The following is a 20,828-nucleotide window of genomic DNA, read 5'->3' on the forward strand; positions in this document are numbered from 1 at the left end:
CTTTCATTCCTGGCCTATTAAATGTGTTGGATTCATCAGTTTTCTGAAACAAAACAGAGCAGTAAAGTTACTACCAGTAAAACCGGATTGAATTGTGCTCCTCCTAGCTTGTCTTCCTCTGTGAGCAGCCAACTTCCATCACTGTCTCTGGACTCAAGGGCCAATGCAGTTCAACGCCTGCGGTCGGTGGTCCAGGCAGGAAGGACTCAGCAGTGCCTCAGCTCAGTCGGACCCGGCTTCAGGTCTGATACTAAGTCCTCTGGATTGTTCTGACACAGGTCTTCTGTCCCACTGTGTTCTTCACTGTACCTGCCTCCATGCCCTAGTTCTGGCCTTCATCATCTCTGATTTGTGCTATCACAGCAGTCTTTGAACAGACAGACAAGGGGGCTTTCGAGTTAGATGGATCTAAATTTGATCTTGGCTCTACTACTTATTTGCAGTTCAACCCTGGGGCAAATGTCTGGATTTCTTTGACTTCAGTTTCCTTATCTGCACAATCTGCAGAACAATACTTGGCCTCAAAGGTGTGTGAGGATGAAATGAGAGTGATCACATTAAGTGTCTAGGACAGGGTCACCTTAGATGCTATTATAATTCATGGATATTACTGTTAGATCTCACCTCCAAATCAGCCTAATATATCAATGCCAGATTAATTTTCCCCAAATACAATTTTGATCATGTCACTTCCTATCCTTCTGCAAATGCCGCAGTTGCCAATAGAGAAAAATCTGTTTGTAAGGGGAGTTACTTACCTCATTTTTCCTATCTCGATGCCAGAATCTTGACTACAAGAGGCGGGTGGCTCCTACTTAGCCCACTCTCATTATAAAAATACCTGGAGAAGTTCTTGAATTTATAGAGACAATTACTAGGGTTTGTTAATCATGGTTGAACCCACCCAAAGGGATGAGACCAATATAAGTTTCAGTGTATGGTTAGGTTATGCATTCTTACATGATGGGATAATAATTTTTGGAAATGTCAACAGAATTTTCTCTCCATTATAATTTCTCTGGCTCTTTGCCCCCTTCAATTAGGCTAGTCTCTCTGTATTCATTCCCTCAGGAAAGAATGTGATAGGGGAAGGAAGAGAAACGCGGAACCTCTTCTTGGCTTTGAGTTCCAAATGCTGAGGCCCTGTGGGGAAAGAAAGAACTAGTTGACAAAAGGTAGAGGAGAAATTCAGGATTAAGAGCAAGATTTTCCTGCCTGTACCCTATTAGAAAAGTCCCTGGGATTAGGGAAACAGAGGAAAGGGTAAGTGATGGAGGAGATCTGCAAGCGGAGGGGGGAGGTGTACCTCAGCTACCCTCACGCTCCATCCATGCAGTCAGCCTACCCGCTGGTCCTCATCGGCCCACCCAGGGCCCTGCTACCTCTTCTTCCTGCCATCTACCTAGGAATTCCCTTCCAGCATGTCCGTGACCAGCCCACAGGGAGGACGTTCTCTGTACTGAGACTTTGCTCCAACCCACTTGACTCATTCTGTGTGAACTGTCCTTAAGCTCTCCTCTAGGCTAACAGGGGTCCAGACAGATTGTTACATTTGTGTATTACTAACCAAATCACACACAGCTGGGCTCTGACTCATTAACTAAAGATGTCTCTATTCCAGTCAGACATGAATGTATTCTCCTCCAAAGAGTGAAGCTATAATAGAGGGAAGGCAGGGAGGGAGTGGGGTTAGTTTTGAGATGGGGACCCTGCTTGGTATATCTTGAAAGTGATGCCACAGAGGTGTTAATACAGAAGGTAAACTTCTGATAGGATAGAAAGAGGTTCTTGCCCCTTCCTTTCTGGCTTGGGGCCTTCTCTCTAGTGCCAATCTCTGGGTTGGAACTTCCACAGGGAGGGTGGGTGCTAGGAACAGAGCCAGATCCAGTTACCTGGGAGAGGCTCTTGGTGGGTTCAGACAGCCTGTGAGGCCTTCTGTGGTAGACTGTTCCATCAGTGCCCCCCATGAACCATGCCTCCCTGTGGGGTCCTCTCTCCTACGCACTCTGGGCTGGGCCTTGTGACTTGCTTGGCCAATGAGACATTAGCAAGCAGGATGCAAGCAGAGAGCCTTGCACAATGGGGCTCATCCTCTTGGGACCTCCCTCTTGGAAACCAGCTACTGTTTGGTAAGGAAGACAAGGTAGACTACCAGAGGAAGAGAGAAAACTAAGGCACGGTAGCTCTCAGCCAGCACCAGTTACTAGACATGTGGGTGACACCTTCATGGACATTTCCCCAGCTGAATCCAGCAGCCTAAGGGATCCCAGCAGATACACATGCAACAGAGTTGAGCCATCCCCCTTGAGACCTCTCCAAGTTACAGAATATGAGCAAATAATGGCTGTTGTCATCTCAAACCTCTAAGTTTGGGGTAGTGATTTGTGCAGCAAAAGGTAATAGACATTCTTTCTAGAGGACGCTTTCCCTTCGAACTGCAGGGACTTTCCACAAGACAGGGACCTTGTCCATTTTGATCACTATATCCTCAGCCCCTAACAGACCATAACAGATGTCCAGTAAATATCTGTGGAATTCATGACACGAAATCAAGCACACAGCATCTACACTGCATTAAGATGCTCTTTTTCCTGGCTAGTTCTCTCCCTTTTAAACAATGAGCCTTGAAGCTTCCATTTATTGTAAATGAATGGCTGGCAAATTTCTAAATATATATGTAACAGTTTGTTAAGTGGGACTTTGGCTATTGTCTGTGGAATTTTGGTTCACGGAAAGCTGCGACCAATGAGTGACAAGTACCCTTGCATTCCAGAGACTGGTGCTACACACATTTGCTACACATGCTGGGATGACTAAAGTCTTTTCTGATACCTTGTTCCATTCTTTACTTCCAGCCTACATAAGAGAAACATGGAGAGTCACTAGACAATTGTGATTAGGGGCCAGAAGCTGGAGCCAGACAGCCTGGGTTCAAATCCCCGCTGGGCCACGTACCAGCTGTGAGACTCCGGCCAAGTTACTTAACCTCTCTGTACTTCCCTTTGCTCATCTGTAAAATGGGGGTGATGATAGCATCTACCTCATAGGGGTGCTGTGAGGATTAAATGAGTGCCTGTACAGAGACTGGGCAGTGCTATATGTAGAACCTGGAGAACAGTGCCCAGCTCACAGCAAGGGCCTGTATCAACTATCATGAGTATCATCACAGCGAAGGAAAATCTCTTGGTGGAAAACTGGCTGCATTTCCTGGTGGGTGAACCCCAAGTTTGGGGTTGTTTGCCAGAGGGGAACTGACATCTCACACGTCGCCCTGCCCCATCCTCCAGCTCAATGACTGTTGAACTGAAGAAACATCTTGACCCTTCCTGAGCTGTGGGAGTGGACACGGTGCGAGAATTTTTTAGAAAACGTAACCTGCCCCCTTGGCAATTGGAGGCACCAAGACTGGAAAAGTCTGAAGGGGAAAGGCTGGCAGAGTGAGGAGAAAGGGCTGAGGCAGATGTGGTGTACAGCTCCAGGCTTTGAGGGGTGAGCATGTCAAGTTTCCCACCAGCTAAGTGGACATTGCGGACAGCCTTATGAGTAGAGCCCCCTTGACTGTGCCATGCCCAAGAGGACAGCCTTTTCAGTGCCATGTGAGCCCCACAGGGAGAGGTGAGGAGGACGTGGCCCCTGGGAGCCTGTGGGCCATGCTGGGTCAGAGGTCCCAGCGGGGGTGGGAGGTATGGAGGAAGGCACTGGAGTGCTCATGGGGGACAGGGTCAGGGTTTGGACACCTGCCATGCAGATCTCAGCAGCACCAGCGAATTCGTTAAACCATTTTGGCTCTTTACCTTCCTCTGCCCCTTCCTGTTCCAGCCCCGGAGGGGTCAGAGCAATTGGGGGAGGGACTCTGAGAGTGAAGAAATGCCACCTCTTTTGCAACTTCAGGTTACCGAGCCTGGCTGAGGCCTGAGCTGGGGAAGGAGAGGAACTTTGAATTGGATGAGACATTGAAGTTTTTAAAAATTAAAAAAAAAAAAAAAAGGTTTTGTTATTGTATGGCAAGACTATTTATTCTACTAATTGTGAGTTTCTCAAAGCCAAGAATAAATTTTTATTCCTTGTTATCTGCCGTAGAACCTGTGCCACATGGCACAATGCCTTGCACATAACATACAATCGAGTATTTAAATGGAAAAAAATGACATTACAGGGACTTTTAAAAATATATAAATTCCTGAAGTTTTAATATTAAAGTTGGCTGTACTTTATCAATTTCTGAGAATGAGACTTTTCTAATGCCTAAAGGGGACTGGCAATGTTCTGGGCTCCCTGAGGTACCATCCTGGGAAGAGGGGTGCAAAATGAGTAGGCAGAAAGGAGATGGTTGAAAAAAATAAGGCGGTCACTGCAATATATTCAGTTATATTGACATCATCTCATTTTATCCTCACAACAGCTCTGAGAGGTAAATTGCTCTAGTCCCACTTTACAGAGGCTTAGCAATGTTAACTAAGTTGCCCATGGTGCCATATAAGGAGGTGGGAGACCTGGAGTTCAGGCCCTGACTTCTCGGACTGCAAGGTAGAAACTCTTAGACACTCCTTGAGGCAGACATTGCCTCTCATTGCTTGCATCCCCAATGCTTGGTGCTGGCCCCAGCACCCAGGCAATGTCCTCTACTGACTTGTGAATGAATACATTCTCTCCATCAGCAGCCTAGCTCTGCCCTCACCCAGCCAAAGTCCCCTATGGGTAGGCAAAACAGGATTCTCTGGGGCAAACAAACTGGGCTCATTGCTCTGGGAGACTAGGGGAGAGCTGTTATATTTCACCGTGGCTGGTCTTGGGTTCTTCTGATGCACCTCCCACCCCACCAAACAGAAGAACGTCTCCTGGAGGAGAGATGGTAGCAGACATTGTGCCAGACTCACGGCTCAGGCTGCAGGAAGGAAACCCGGCCTCAGCCATCTTTCCAGAAGGTTTCACCAGAACGAAATTATCTGGTATCAGGAAATGTCCCCAACGGCTGAAAAGATTTGGATAAACTGGCAAATATGCCTGTGTCTCTCTCCCTTTTCCCTCCATCCAATGACTGGGTGAGACGGATGATGGACAAGGGCTCCAGGCTGGTGCTTTGGGGGCTGATGATGTGGTATTTTTAATCTACATCTTGCACAGGCAGCTGACTGCACCGGTGGAAGGAAGGCAGGTCCAGGGTGAATAACCCTGAACAGAGACGGGCCAGGATTCCCAGCACGCTTGGCTTGGGTGTGTTCTGTACTTACATCTGACCGTGGGCGTGTCTGATGTTCTGGGAATTCATATCATTGCAAATAAAAGCTCAAAGCCACACACTGAGAAGATTGTCTCAGGAGGTTTGGAAAAACTGTTCAATTTCCCCCGAGCTGCCCGTAGAGCAACTCCTCCCTAATTTCATTTGCTGTTCACAAAGGATTTTCACAGATATCCTTTCATTAGATCCTCATAACAACCCCCCAAACTGGATGGGAAAATATTACTGTTCTTATTTTGCAGAGTTCCCAGAGCCTCACTAAGATTGAAACACTTGCCTGGGGTCAAACAGCCATGGGTGATGATGGCACTTCACCTAATTCTGGCTCTGTTTGCCTCTCCACTCCCTTCCCCAGGCCAGCCCTGGCCACTCCTGGTTCCCAAGCTCCAGCCTGGGCCAGGACCTGGGCCCTCATTTGCTCAGAAAGGGAGGTCAGGTACCTGTGAAAGTTGTGTGTGGGGTTTGCTCCCACGATGTCATTATTTCAAGCTCCCTTTCTGGTAGAACTTAGACTTTTCCAGCATCTCTGACCCAGCAATTCCACTTCTTGAAATTCATTTTTAGATAGTATTCAAATCTGGTCACAAAGATAGATGTCTAAAGTGTTCATCATCACGGTGTCATTCATAAAATTGACGCACTGCAAATAGCCTGAATATCCAAGGAGTCCAGTTAAATAAATTTAGATATATTGAATCAAGGGAATATTATTCAGTTCTTAACAAGCCACACAGTATTGATAGGACATTGAATGACATGGTAAGTTGTTCATGTCCTTTGTTAAATAAAAAAACACGTTACGATGTTTCAGGATGGTCCCATTTTTGCTTTAACAAATATTTATATCACTGCAAATTAACAAATACCCAGAAAGCTATACACCAAAATGATAATGGTGGCTATTTCTGGTTGGCAAGATCATGGATGACTTTTATTTCTTTTCGTTGATTATCTATGTTTTTAAAGTTTTAAAGTACTCTACATTCAACATGAATTCATGTTCTAGTGAATAGCCATCTGGGATTTCCCCCTGGAGCTTTCAGAGATTACCCTCAAAACTTTCAGGTCCCACGTGTTAGTGCATGGCCCCCCAAAACTTCCCATTCCCCCCTCCTATTTCCCGATATCTCGGCGCTTACAGGAGTTTCCTCTGTCTCCTGGTTGCTCTGCCAGTTGTTGGGCTGCACCCCTGTACTTGCCCAGCCTCAAGACCAGAGAAAGGGCCCGGAGTCAGCAACAGGGCCATCAATGGTTTAACGGGTGGATGAGCTTACACGTCTGAAGCGAGGTCCTGGAGCAACACCCCATAGTGTGTGGCCAGCAGGATAGGGTGGCGGTCTTTGCTCCTGGTGGAGAGGGGAGGTTATAGGGGGACCTGACATCAGGCTGGCTCATCAGTTACTAGGAAGACCAGCAGAGGGGCCCGCCCCTCACCACCCATTTGATAAGCTAACAGGTGAAGATATTCTGATCTAAAGGTTAGTACAATTATTAGCTGAGGCCTGGGCAAGTATGTAGGAAGGTCTGTCCTGTGAGTATAGCGTGTAAGTGAAGCAGGTGTTGGTGGAGCAGGGGACATACAGAGAGCAAGAGAACAGTTATCTTGGGGGACCTGACCATACACACGCTTTATCTAACTTAATCTTCAACGCCATTCTGCAAGGGAAGCATTCCGATTTCTGTAGACCGAGGTTTAGAGAGGTTAAATAACTTGGTTAAGGGTGTGCAGCTAATTAGTTGTGGAGTTGGGGATTAGACACAGGTCTGCCTGAGTACTCTGCCCCTGTTTCAAGCCCTGATTACCTTTTACCACGGCTGACCATGAATGCCTTCATTTTCCAAGGACTCATCCCGGGGGCTTGAATGGCTTCCAATGCCTGCCCTGGTTGGAATTTAAGCCTGGTGTCGACTTGAGAAGGTGGCTGAATTGCCAGGAACAAACCTGAAGACCTGATTTCCTGAGCTCTCCATCACCTGGGGGAACCCAAGAGGATGAAAAGACTCAGTGACCTACCTACACTGTACTGTGCGTACGCAGTCAACTTTCCCCACCTGCTTCCCATGTGCAAAGCGTCTGGATCATGTACTGCTATGGGTGAGGACTAATCCATTCCAGGGAATCCTGCAGGAGTGGAGTAGAGAGACCTTTTGCAGCAAAAGGAATTTTCGAGTTGGCATTTAAAAATTTGAAACCCAAAGGAATGCATAAAGGAAACAAAAGCCAAAAACAAAATAAAAATCCACTCATTGGCTGAGCTCTGGGTATCAAATATTCTCTTTGTATTGTGCAGAGGGAGGCATTGTGCATCTGGGGCTGGAGTTTTCAGTTGGCCATGCAGATAATGCTCCTGGGCACTCCCTTTAAAAACTAAATCAACACTATTTTAATTTGTGTTCCCTGCTTCCTCATTCACAGTGGAGGGGATGGCGCGAGGCTGAGCAAGGAGCATATTACTCTTACAAGTTAACATGCAATATGCAGGGATTACTCTGGGCTCACTCAATACCACAACCCAGAGCTTTATAGAATTCTATTGATCTTAGCTAAAGCTGTTTAATTTTTTTTTTGCTTTAATTTTCCTTCCTTATTTGCTCATTAAGTTGAGGTGAGGAAGAGGCGGGGGACTGATGACTGGCCACCATCCCTGGATTTAAGGCCGGTTTGACGGACCGGGAAGATGGTCTGGCCTCGCCCACTGGCAGCAGTGGCATGGGGTGGGGGGATGACTGTAGGGAAAGGGGGTGTAGAGTGTCCAGGCCCCCATGGAGTTTCTCTGCTGCAAATACTCATAGAATAAGGACACTTTGTGCACAACACGGAGGGAAAACCAGAGAGTGAATCTGATGTGGATACGACCCACAGGGAACTTACCTTCTAGTAGCAGAGAGAAGCATATTAATCCACGATAGGACACAGGTGTGCCAGGATAATCGAAGGCCATATTCATTTTTGCTGTTAGGGGAGGCACGAAAGAATGAAAATGTCATTTCTCCCACTCACCCCTGAAATGTTTGACTCCAGGAGAGTCCCCACATAGGGTCACTGGGGACTTGAGAGGACTTGGCCAGTAGGGGGAGTCGTGGCTGGAGCTTGGGCAAGTGTGGGAGGTGAGGGGGAATGGCTAAGGCTGATGGTCTGAGGGTAGAAACTTTGCCCGGCTTCCTTGCTGTCCTTCCCGGGCCATGTGGCAGCACTTCCGAAAGGGCAGCCCATGGGTCTCTGGATTGATGATTAGGCTCTCATGCTTTGGGAACCTGGGTAGGGGAGCAAGCTGCAGCTGCAGTGAGCCCTGCAGAGTGCACCTCTGGAGGCTGCCCGCTGCAGCAGGGCCAGCTGGTGGCAAGGACTGCTGCTGAACTGTGGTACCCTATAGTAGGAGGAGCCATGGTGATGGTGGCGGCCACCAAAGATGGAGAACCAGGCCCATCTTATTTCCTTGAGTCCTAAAATCCTTGTAGGACCCAACACAGAATAGGAGGGAAGCCTAATAATAATAATAATGAATGGCACCTATGGAGCTTTACTCTGTGACAGGCACTGTGCTAAGTTTTCTACATACATTACTTTAATGAATCCCCACAAAATCTCTCTGAAATAGGTTCCATTCTTATCCCCTTTTAATAGATGATAATACTGAGGTGGAAAGAAGTTAGGTCTCTTGCCTAAGGTCTTATGGTTGGGAAGTAGCAGAACCAGGATTTGTTTCTTCCCGTGCTGGCTCCTGGACGCCTTGCCCTCAGCCATTGTGCCAATGCCCACTCTTACAGAGCCTACAGGTCCAGAGGCACAGCCCTTAGTGGGCATTAGCATAGTTTTATTTGGAGGAAAAACAAGAATTAAACGTGATGCTATTTGCACCCTAATACTGAGGAACAAATTCATATCTGGTGTGAAAGTAATAGAAGACAGAATGCTATGGGAGTTTAGTGCTCAAACAGCTTACTTCTGATGGAAAAAAGTTGCTTTTTTGGGGGGTGGTGCTGTGAATGGACAAGTGAACATGCAAAAAAGAAGTAAGGAGTTTCTTGCGGGCAGGGTGACCAAAAATTCGGCATATATCTGGAGACAGTGGGCAGTTCCATTGACTGTGGCATGGAATTGGAAAGTAGTAGGAGATAAGATAGGAAATGAAGGTTGTGTTCCGACTGTAAAGGGTTAAGGGTATTGGACTCTATGCTGAAGGTCAAGGGTGGCAAAAGGGTTTCATCTCATGGGCTGTATGTGATTGGCAGTGGCCCCCTGGGCTGCTCTCTGTGCAGGACACACAGAGTCAATGGGAAAGAGAGGTGGACCATGTAGCAGCATCCGTCATGGGCTGATACTCACCAATCTCATTTCTGGTGCTGACTTTCAGCAAAAGACTCAGAGAGGACAGTGAGGTTGGGCCTTGGTGGGGAGATCCATGCCCCAAATTCTTACTAAACATCTGGTCATTCTGAGGTTCAGAAACTGATTCTTTCATGCTGTCAATTATTTCTAACCCCCCTACCCCCATACCAATCTACTGGAAATGCCTGGAAATAGTGAAACCAAATATATTTGGGGGTAGCTAGAGAGCTCTCACTGAATATGCTTCTCATCTGGAACTGCTGAGTCTGATCCAATGGGCAGAACCCTGCATGGGACTCCAGAGCGCCAAGTTCTGAGCTGGGCTCTGCCAGTAGCAGCTGGGGTGCTTTAGGCTCACACCTGGACCTCTCTGAAGTTGTCCTACATCACAGAGTTTCTGTGGGATGAAAAGGAAGTAATATTTGAGAATACCACGGCAAAGAGAACACACTCTCCTGATTAAATACCGTATTTTATCAAATAAAAAAATGCCGTCGTTTGTAAGATATCCTATCACTTTATGCATCATTAAGAAAGAAAAAAAATACTGCAACTACAGTACCCCATCCGGTGCCAATTATATTATGTTATCAGGGATGTTAAAGTGCTGGAAAAACAGCATTTTAGAATCAATGAACATCGTGACAAAGATCCAGCTCCCAATTACTAACTCCCATCTAAACAAGTTAAAAATGCATTTGCTTGGGTTACAGACCAGTTCATTAAAGCATTAATTTCCACGTTACCTAGCACAAAAATCTGGACTCCCATTCTTACTTGGTAACTGAAGTTGGAGAAATACAATTCTTAAGGGAAGACTGCCCCAATTTACAATGACTATGAAAACACCAGTTTGACTGTTGGTCCAGATATAACTGGCTCTGAATCATATAAATTGTCAAACAGCCTTGATTAAACACTTGCTAGAAATATGTTAAGGTCAGGGAGCCCTGTGGCTCTGTGTGTGACACAGAAAATCTGTGCTAGATGTCAGCTTGGGGCTGGAAATTGTAGCATGTGAGGCCCAAGCTGATGCTCAGAAGCCTGGAATTCACCCTCTTCTCTGTTTTATTATCTGTATAATTCTTGAGAATAAGCTATGTGAACACAAACTATATCCTAACCAAGCAGACCCCCTCTGGGGAACGTGTACAAAATGTTCCCGGGGGAGCTTAGGGACAATCTGCTTGCTTGTGTTTATTCAAACTTGGGGAAAGAGTTTTGAAGAAAGGTAGGAGCATGAACTAGTCAAGACATGTGGTTGTAAAGTGGTGGAAACTCAACTTTAACTGGCCTCAGGGGAATTATAAAAGGTCTGAAAGATGCCTGGAGACCTGGGGACACGACGCTGCCAGGACGACTACTCTGTCTTTGCCTCTCTCCATCTTTCATCACCTCCTATGCAGACCAGCTACCTCCACTGGGCTGACAGCTCCCCGGGTCCCTATCTACAACTTTACCACCAAAGGGGGCCTGAAATTCTTTCTTTAGCTCTAGTTTGAAACATCCCAGGGAAGAATCCTGATTGGCCCAGTTTGAATCAGGTACCACTCTTAGAGAAATCAACTGGGGTCAAGGGGCTAGAGTACTATGGTTTTTGACCCCGACTACAGATACAGGATTTGCGAGAGGAGAAGGAACAATGTCCTAAATGGGATGGGCTGTATCCCAGAAGAAGGGAAGGGTTCTGGCAGACAAATGATAGATGCATCTCAATTACCGTATTTATGCTTGCAAAAGCCCTTTCATTGCATGATATGAAGAAGAAAAGTCCTTTGAGGTTTAGCTAACAACAAAGCAATCTTATCATCATAACAGGCCCATTTAATCCATTAATCAATAATGGGACCTCCACAAAACCATATCTGCTGCCTTGGTGAGGGCTAACATGCCATTCTACAAACAACATACCCTGAAAGGCAATGTGTGTCCTCACTGCAGAAATTCCGAACCTTCAAAACACTGTTATTGGAGAACTTAGTCAAGTCCTGTCCGTCTAAGTGCATTTGTACTTTGTAGAAGAGTGTGATGAACTATAATGCTCAGAAAGACTAATTCCCCTACTTTAACCTACAGACAGACCTTGAAAGCTTCTTCCGAAGCCCAGTTACTTGTACGCCCTTGACCAAAGACTCAGCCTCCTCTTCTCATAAGAAACAATCTATGAAGCTTATTGCTGTGATCAATGATGCTGCAGGAGATGGAGTCTATTACTTTACAAGGATTCTCAGGACAGCTACTTGATTGGTCTCAGCACCAGGAATGGCTATGTTGCTTTCCTGAACAACTGGTTTATTTTTACTTTACAGACACTAAATCCCATGGCCTTTCATATTTCCCTCCTCGTGGTGGCTGCTAGGAAGCTCAGGGCAAATTTACAACCCACCTGTAGTTCAAATTTGAATCCTCAATAGCAGGTCTTTAGTGTACAAACTTACCTCTTGACTCCATCCTACTTCCTTGACCTTATTTTCCCTTTGTCTCATATTTTAAAACTTACATGAGAGTTATTTAATCTTGGAACAACATTTACATCTTTATAAGCCAGTTACATTTTTTTTAAGATTAAGGCAGGGATATGAGTAATTATTTGACCTTGAGCTCAAAGGTTTTGAAGCCTCTCAGGCAGAAACATCTCAGTGGAGTGTGCCAGTGAGTGTGTATAGTTCCACTCATTCTGCAACCCAGCTCATATCTTGGGGACATCCTTATGTTGTCCCTTTGCAGGGGTTTCTAAACTCACCCACCCACATTTTGGTTACAAGTTACCTTGTGAATTTACTGATTTTTCTTCATCACATTTTTGGCCACAAAAACAGAATATTTGACGTTATTTTGTGTTTCTTTCCAAGACCTGGGAGGTAAATTCACTTCCTCATGGTGATGAAGTCCAAAAGAGAATTCAACTTCTTCTCCTACAATATTATTCTATGTTTTAAGAATATCTTCAAGGCTTCACAAATCTGTAATTGCTGAGAGATTTGTAGTTAACAACAAATCGCAAATATTTAGGCTTACAGATTAAAAATTCCAACAATAATAACAAAGATAAAACGATTATTGTCTGCAATAAATGATCCATAGTGATGGCTTTTAGAAGAATATTTGATAAGCGACTTTCATTTCCATGATGGGGAGTGGGGTTGAGAGACTGAAGAACTCAGTCAGATGTAAGGGTGGGAAAGTGGATAATCTAGAGGAGCCACTCATTTCTCAACTGGGAAACAAGGGAAACGCTGCTCTGGGATGCTGGCAGCTCTTTCCAGTCATTTGCTGCACGGTCCTGCATTTCTCTTCCAGGAACTGCTACGGGCTCATATCCGAGGGGCACATCCACACCAGCCCTGGTTTTCTGAAGCTTCTCCATGACACTGTAAGCGAGGCAAACATTTTCAATGTGATCTGTATCATGTACTTCTTTGTGCAAGTTTGTATTTTGGTTGAAATGACAACCATAAATATTTAACATTCTAAAAGCTGTGGCTTCCAGCCCCAACTGTCTGATGGGAGACAACGTTGCGTGCATTAATTTACAACCCACTTTCATTTCAAGCTGGTCAATAATATTTCATAAGGTAGGAAACCAGACGGCATGATTGTGGTGGAGAGACGAAAAGAACAGAGAGTGGTTTAAAGACCTAAGGCCAAATTCTAAGAGGGAGGAAAGAAATTGTTTTCTGTTTGGGACTCTCTTTTTTTTTTCTTAATCTTGACAACCTTTTCTTTTTCCCAAACTGATGAAATTAACAGTATCATTTTAAGACGAAGAAGTGAAATATCTCCTTCTTGACTCTTCCCTTCCCCACACTCACGCACCTGGACATACTCACACACATGCACACACATACACAGAGCAGAGGATGTCCTAATGAGGGGCAGTGCCCTTCTGCTCAAGGACCAACAGAAAGAGGGAGGGCTCTGCCCACCACAGCTGGACACAGTGTGTCAGTACATTTGACCCAGTTGAACAAAGGTGTTATTTTGAAAAACGACCCTCACTTGACATTTACATGATACCAAGTGATCTATTTGAATGTCATTATTTAAGCGATTGCTTTTCCAGCTTGCAGGCAGTCTAATTCTCATCAATTTCACCTTTAATTTAGAAGAGAAATGATAACCAATGGAGGGAAGAAAAAGAAGAAAAAACAACCCACAACAGAGGCCTGTGTCATTATGTTCCAGGGTGGTTTTTCATTCAAAGTGTTTTCCGTAAATAAGACTTTGAATAAACCCCACACTGACAAGTAAAAGGTTGAGTAGAAATAAATTCTTCCTTTCTAGCTGGGACTGTAGAAAAAAGGTTACTAATAAAATATTCTAGTTATGAAAGCCCTACAATAGGATCTGTTAAAATACATAAATTTAAATTCAATCCCATGAAAGCAATTGTTATATATCTATATGCTGATGTGTGAACCAACCACTTTGTGTATAGTTCAGTGGCTATTGGTTTTTTATTTTATATGTGTAATAACATGATCCTAAGTTCAAAAGAATCAAAACATCAATGTTCAGTGATTTTCACCTTCAAAGACCAGTACCAATGCAACTAATGAAAGCTCAGGCATCATTGCCCAGTGTCCCAGGTGAGGTCCAGGTGCTGAAACCAGAGCTCAAGGCTAGCAGTCCAGAGCAAACCACCTTGTGGGATTGACTCCTCTCTGCTTCCTTTCCTCCTGAAATGAATGGCTCACTCCAGGGCAATGGCAGCAGAAGCAGCGAAGGAACAAAGCGAAGTCATGTGTGCACAGTTAGGACAAAGATGGACTCCAGGCTGGGCCTCGAGTCTGGGCCACTGTTGTGTCTAGACTACGCTAGGGCCAAATGCCCCTGAATCTCCATTTTGCCTTCAAAGAACTGGTAGTTAGAATTTGTTTGGTGGTGAATGACTAAAAAAACTAGTTAGATAATGAAGAAAATGCATTGTGTATATAAATGAACAGTCTAGTGGTTAGATTGACACTATGTCAGACTTGATCCAATGGCCCAGATAATGTCACCCAGGACCTTCTTCTCTCTTTCTCACTGGTTTGCCTTTGGTGTCATTGGCTTCATCCTCAAACTGCTCAGAGTGACCCCCTCAGCAGCTGCAGTTTCTCGCCTTGTGGTAACAAAATTACTCTAGCCGTGTCCAACTTCACACCCTCATACCTCTCCTCAAGGAGAAAGGAGAGGGTTTTCCTCAAGCTCCCACAAGTCGTAGGAATCTCTCTTCTCTTCCTGTTCCTGGGGAGACGGAATATGCTGCTTGGCCTAAGCCAATTAGAGCCTGCCTTGGAACAGGGAGTGTGGTCATTCCACATCCAATGGGAACAGAAGAAAACAGAGAGGGGTACGTGCCTGAGAGGAAAATCAAGTTACCTTTGAATGGTGGGGGCAATGGAGGCTTGGATGTAAACAACAATTGTTCACTCCAACAACTTGTAGCTTCTTGTTTAGCTATGTCTTTTACTACACATCTTGATTTTATTTTCTTTTGCCACAAAGTCACCTGAGGAAGTCAATGGGTGACATCAGTTCTGGTTGCAGGCTGGATTAAGACTCAGATGATCCTTTGATCTCCATCTCCAAGTCCTGGTTCATTTTCTCCAAAACAAGGGGCTGGCACTGATGGCCAACACCTGGCACACAGGCCGCCACATTCCCCTCTCGGTCCTATGGCAGACATCATCCATCAATCACAGGACTTCTGTGCAGTCCAGATGCGGCCCCAGAGACCTACTTAAAACAGTCCGCTGGACAGCCCCCGCAAATGTATCAGTGTCGATAAGTGAGATAAAGTGTATTTGCCATCCCTGGAAAGCATCGTACTCTGATGACTACCAATGCACTTCACTCATATACTAGGAGCACTCACAAACACGTACTCACACTTTTGTATACCTCAGTGTTTCTCAAAATGTGGTTTTCAGATCTCTTGCATCAGAATCCCCTTGTGTCCATATTAAAATACATATTCTGGAGATCCACTCTGAAGCTATGGAATCAGAATATTCTCAAAATAACAGTTTTAAATACTCAATAAGCTACTACACACAGTAGAATAAGGAGCTTCATTCCTACTAGGTCTCTGAGATACTGGCTCATTCTTTGTGAATTCTTGTTTAGCTATGCCTTTTACTACAGTTTATGGAGTAGTAGTAGCAGTTTATGGAGCTACTATGTGTAGGCTCTGGGCTAGTCTTTGTGAATTAGATGAGGATGGTGCAAATAAAGAGCTCCTAGACTGTCTCTGTGAAAGACAAGTGATGCTCTGAGGTAGGGGTTAATTGTGACAAGAAAGGACCAGGGCTTTGGGAACTCAGAGACGGACAAGATCACTTCTACATGAGGGAGCTAGAAAGAGAGAATGTCATGTGCTGATGAAAGAAATCGAAGAAGACACAAACAGTTGGAAAGATATACCATGTTCTTGGATTGGAAGAACTGATATTGTCAAAATGACTATACTACCCAAGGTAATCTACAGAGTCAATGTAATCCCTAACAAATTACCAATGGCATTTTTCACAGAATTAGAACCAAAAAAATCTTAAAATTTGTATGGAGAGAAAAAAGAGCCCAAATAGCCAAAGCAATCTTGAGAGAGAAAATTGGAGCTGGAGGAAATCAGGCTGCCTGACTTCAGACCATACTACAAAGCTACAGTCATCAAAATAGCATGGCACTGGCACAAAAACAGAAACATAGATCAATGGAACAGGATAGAAAGCCCAGAAATAAACCCACTCACCTACGGTCAATTAATCTATGACAAAGGAGGTAAGACTATGCAATGGAGAAAAGACAGCCTCCTCAATAAATGGTGCTGGGAAAACTGAACAGCTACATGTAAAAAAATGAAATTAGAACATTCTTTAATGCCATAAACAAAAATAAACTCAAAATGGATAAATGACCTAAATGTAAAACTGGATACTATAAAACTCTTAGAGGAAAACATAGGCAGAACACTCTTTGACATGAAACACAGCAATATCTTTTCTGAGCTGTCTCCTACAGTAATGGAAGTTAAAAACAAAAATAAACAAATGGGACCTAATTAAACTCAAAAGCTTTTGCAAGGCAAAGGAAACCATAAACAAAATGAAAAGACAACCCACAGAATGGGAGAAAATATTTGCAAATGATGCAACTGATGCGATTAGTCTCCAAAATTTACAAACAGCTAATGCAGCTCAATATCAAAAAAATAAACAACCCAATCAAAAAATGGGCAGAAGACCTAAATAGACATTTCTCCAAAGAAGACATACAGATGGCCAAGAGGCACATGAAAAGATGCTCAACATCACTAATTATTAGAGAAATGCAAATCAAAACTACAATGAGATATCACCTCACACTTGTCAGAATGGCCATCATCAAAAAATCTAGAAACAATAAATGCTGGAGAGGGTGTGGAGAAAAGGGAACCCTCTTGCACTGTTGGTGGGAATGTAAATTGATACAGCCACTATGGAGAACAGTATGGAGGTTCCTTAAAAAACTAAAAATAGAATTACCATATGACCAAGCCATCCTACTCCTGGGCATACATATATATATATATATCTGGAGAAAAATATGGTTCAAAAGGATACATGCACCCCAATGCTCAATGCAGCGCTGTTTACAATATCCAAGACATGGAAGCAACCTAAATGTCCATCTGCAGATGAATGGATAAAGAAGATGTGGTACACATATACAATGGAATATTTCTCATCCATTAAAACGAATGAAATAATGCCATTTGCAGCAACATGGATGGACCTGGAGATTATCATACTAAGTGAAGTAAGTCAGACAGAGAAAGACAAATATCATGTGATATCACGTATATGCAGAATCTAAAAAAAAATGATACAAACGAACTTATTTACAAAACAGAACAGACTTGCAGACTTAGAGAACAAACTTATGGTTATGGGGGAGGGGGGAGGGGGGAGGATGGGTTGGGGAAAGGGATAGAGTGTGAGTTTGGGATTGACATGTACACACTGCTATATGTAAAATACCAACAGATAACCAACAAGGACCTACTGTAGAGCACAGGGAACTCTGTTCAATATTCTGTAATAACCTAAATGGGAAAAGAATTTGAAAAAGAATAGATATGTGTATAACTGAATCACTTTCCTGTACACCTGAAACTAACACAACGTTGTTAATCAACTATGCTTCAATATAAAATAAAAATTAAAAAAAAGAGAGAGAGAATGTCATAGATGAGTTGGCCCTTGTGCCTTTGTCAGGTAGGAATAATTGGGGCACGGGATGAGGAGAGATAAGACTTATGGGAGAAAAAAATGGCACTGGTTGGAGGTGAGAATGTGCAGTAAGGGATCATGAAGAGAGAGTCATTAATTCATTCAGAAGTAGGAATGGGGATCTGAGGAAAGAAGTTGGAAAGACAGGATTAAATTTTCATTACATAGGGTTTTGCAGTTCTGGCTTCAGTGTTTAGACTTTATTTTGCAGGCAGTGGGGGAGCATTTTGAGCAAGAGAGTGGCATGATACTAAGCTATGTTTGAGGATCTGGAAATGAGGTAGGAGGAAGGAATAGAGTGGGAGAGGCTGGAGGCTTAAAGGTGGTGGAATGTTACTGTAATTGTACAGGTGAGAGGCTGGGGGTCTGAACTGGAATCTTGGCAGTGGAAATGGAGGGGAACAGATGTGAGAGACTTTGAGGAAGGAGAGCCACCGACCTTGTTGTTTTGATAGCTTGCCCAGACTATCAAAGGTGTATTAGGATGTGCTGGGCCATGCTGCAATAACAAATGACTCTTGAAATCTCAGTATACAACGTAACAAAATTTTACTTGCTTATGTTGCTTATCCCAGACTGGTTGGCAGGGGCCTCTGCTACACTCAATCCCTCAGGAACCCAGGTTGAAAGAGGCTCTGTTCTATTTTTCTGTACCACTTGAAGCATGTGGCCTTCTGAATGCTAAAGAAGAGGAAGGGATAGAGGAATGGAGGAGGCACAAAGACCTTCAACTGACTTGACTCAGAAGCGATCAGTATCACATCTCCTCATAGTCTACTGTCTTGAACTAATCACATGGTCCTAATATAACTGTAAAGGAGGTTGGGAAAAGTAGGGGAGCACATGGAATATTTGGTGGCCTCACTTTTTCAGCTACACTAGGGTAATTTCAGGATTTCACCAAAAGTCAGAAATTAAGAAGTCATATACTTAAGTTGCCCCTAAGAACACAGAGGTAAATTGGTAATAGGAGAGACTGGAGAATAAATTTTGTAACTCACCCAGTCACTTGTAGGAGTAGAATGATTTCAGGCATATGGGAGGTGGTATGCCTTGAACCTGACTGGTTCTGTGTTAGTTGTTAGGAGTTAGTCAAAGGAGTGCCTGACTGTGATTATCTGTAGTAGTGAACACACCTCACATAAGACAAATAGACACCCAGTTAATGTGCACGTGCATGTGCACCCCCCCACACACATCCCTGGGTTTTAATGAACACATTTTCACGTAAAACAAAAACAAAACCCCCAATTCCAAATCTATTTATCTTTTTCAACGACCTCAGAAATACAAGTATTTTGATGGAGTAAGAAGACGTCTGACAATCCCCAATACAGTAAGTCCCCTACATACGAATGAGTTCCATTCTGAGAGCGTGTTCGTAAGTTCAATTTGTTTCTAAGTCCTACAAAGTTAGCCAAGGTACCCAACTAACACAGTGTTGTACTGTAATAGGTTTATAATACTTTTCACACAAATAATACCTAACAAACACAAAAAATAAAGAAAACATTTTTAATCTTACAGTACAGTACCTTGAAAAGTACAGTCGTACAGTACAACAGCTGGCATACAAGGGCTGGCATCGAGTGAACAGGCAAGAAGAGTTACTGACTGGAGGAGGGAGAGGAGGTGGGAGATGGTAGAGCTGAAGGATTGTCAGCAATAGGAGATGGAGGGCAAGGTGCAATTTCACTCACGCGTGACGTTAATGGCACAGGTTCTGGTCCCTTGCTGGATTCAATTCCATCTACCCTCTTGAAAAAACAATCCAGTGGTGTCTGGGTAGTAGCTCTTTTTTTCTCACCATAGAGGACACGGGAGCACTGGATTGCATTCTGAACAGCTGCTGCAACCCTCGTGTACCGTTCTACGTCTGGGTCCCGTGCCTCAAAAACTAACAGTACCTCCTCAGATAAAGAAAATCCCCTTGCCATTTCCTGCATCGTGAATCTCTTTGGTTCTTCAGTTACTTTTTCTTCCTCTTGTCTCTCTTTGTCCTTTCTGTGGACCTCCAATTCCATCAGGTCTTCATTAGTAAGCTCCTCGTGTTGCACAGCAAGGAGTTCAATGAAGTTATCCTCTTGCAGATCTAGCTTGAAATAAAGATACTGTACTGCTGAACTCTATACAGTACTATAAAGTACACAGAAGCACAACCACTTGTAGAGGATGCATGCACGTGACAATGTATGCCAGACATATGAACTAACTTACGTGACTGGACATGCGAACACACGTTCACATCTTTGAAAGTTCACAACTTGAAGGTCTGTATGTAGGGGACTTACTGTAACTCTTCTCTGTGGGAAAATTCTAAGACAAAAAAACCTTCCTAAGTCTACAATGCCCTTCTCTCCAAAAGAATCATGGCTATTGTCAAGCAGACACATTCACGCAGGCGACAAATATTTACCACGTGCTCGGTGCTCACCGAGTCCCAGGCATTCTTTTAGGCCCCAGGGGATGCCACCTTTTTGGAGGTTACATTCAACTGGGTAGAAACACAGGTAGTCAGCACACAGCTGGAACTTTAACTAGGATTTCATACTCCAAATCCTTTGCACTAACATGTCGTGTTAAAGACTACCTTGTTCTCCAAATGAATCTTCCAGCTTTCTTTATCTCCTAAAGCACTAGCTCCTTCCCAATCCCCCTTTAAAAACACTGATCAGCCCAGTAGCACGCTGAACTGTGTTGCTACGAGGGAGATAAAGACAGAAAAATGCTCTCTTCTTGCTCTCAGAGGAGCTTCTGATCTACTTCTTGGGTGCCAATCTATCTTTTTCTGATGTGTCCCCTGAATTCCCATCACTGATCTTTGTTTTAACAAAATTTCAGGGCAATGCAAGAGCATCTGAGGCACCGTGACTGCACCACGGCCGGGAAAGAAAAAGCCTCTTTTTGCCCAACCTTATGGAGGGTAGGGAGATGTTCAGAAACAGAATGTGCTCCCGACAGAACTGTCCTGTTCCTCTCATAAATGTGCTTCCAGGATAAATCC

General features: G+C 44.1%; 1 long non-coding RNA gene across 2 annotated transcripts in view; it reads right to left on the reverse strand.

The window, feature by feature from the left end:
* LOC309633181 overlaps positions 1-20,828 on the reverse strand; it is a 38,649-nt gene that overhangs the window by 8,687 nt on the left and 9,134 nt on the right. Inside the window, exons 1-2 of one of the 2 annotated variants that reach the window (XR_014247362.1) lie at positions 1,383-20,828; positions 1-43 (exon numbers count right to left, since the gene is read on the reverse strand). The exon at positions 1,383-20,828 is cut by the window's right edge and continues 9,134 nt beyond it. This is a non-coding gene — a long non-coding RNA (uncharacterized lncRNA). The other variant, XR_014247363.1, reaches the window with a different exon arrangement.

The sequence above is a fragment of the Balaenoptera borealis genome (assembly GCF_965194805.1).
Source record: "Balaenoptera borealis genome assembly, chromosome: 8".
NCBI classification, from domain to species: domain Eukaryota; kingdom Metazoa; phylum Chordata; class Mammalia; order Artiodactyla; family Balaenopteridae; genus Balaenoptera; species Balaenoptera borealis.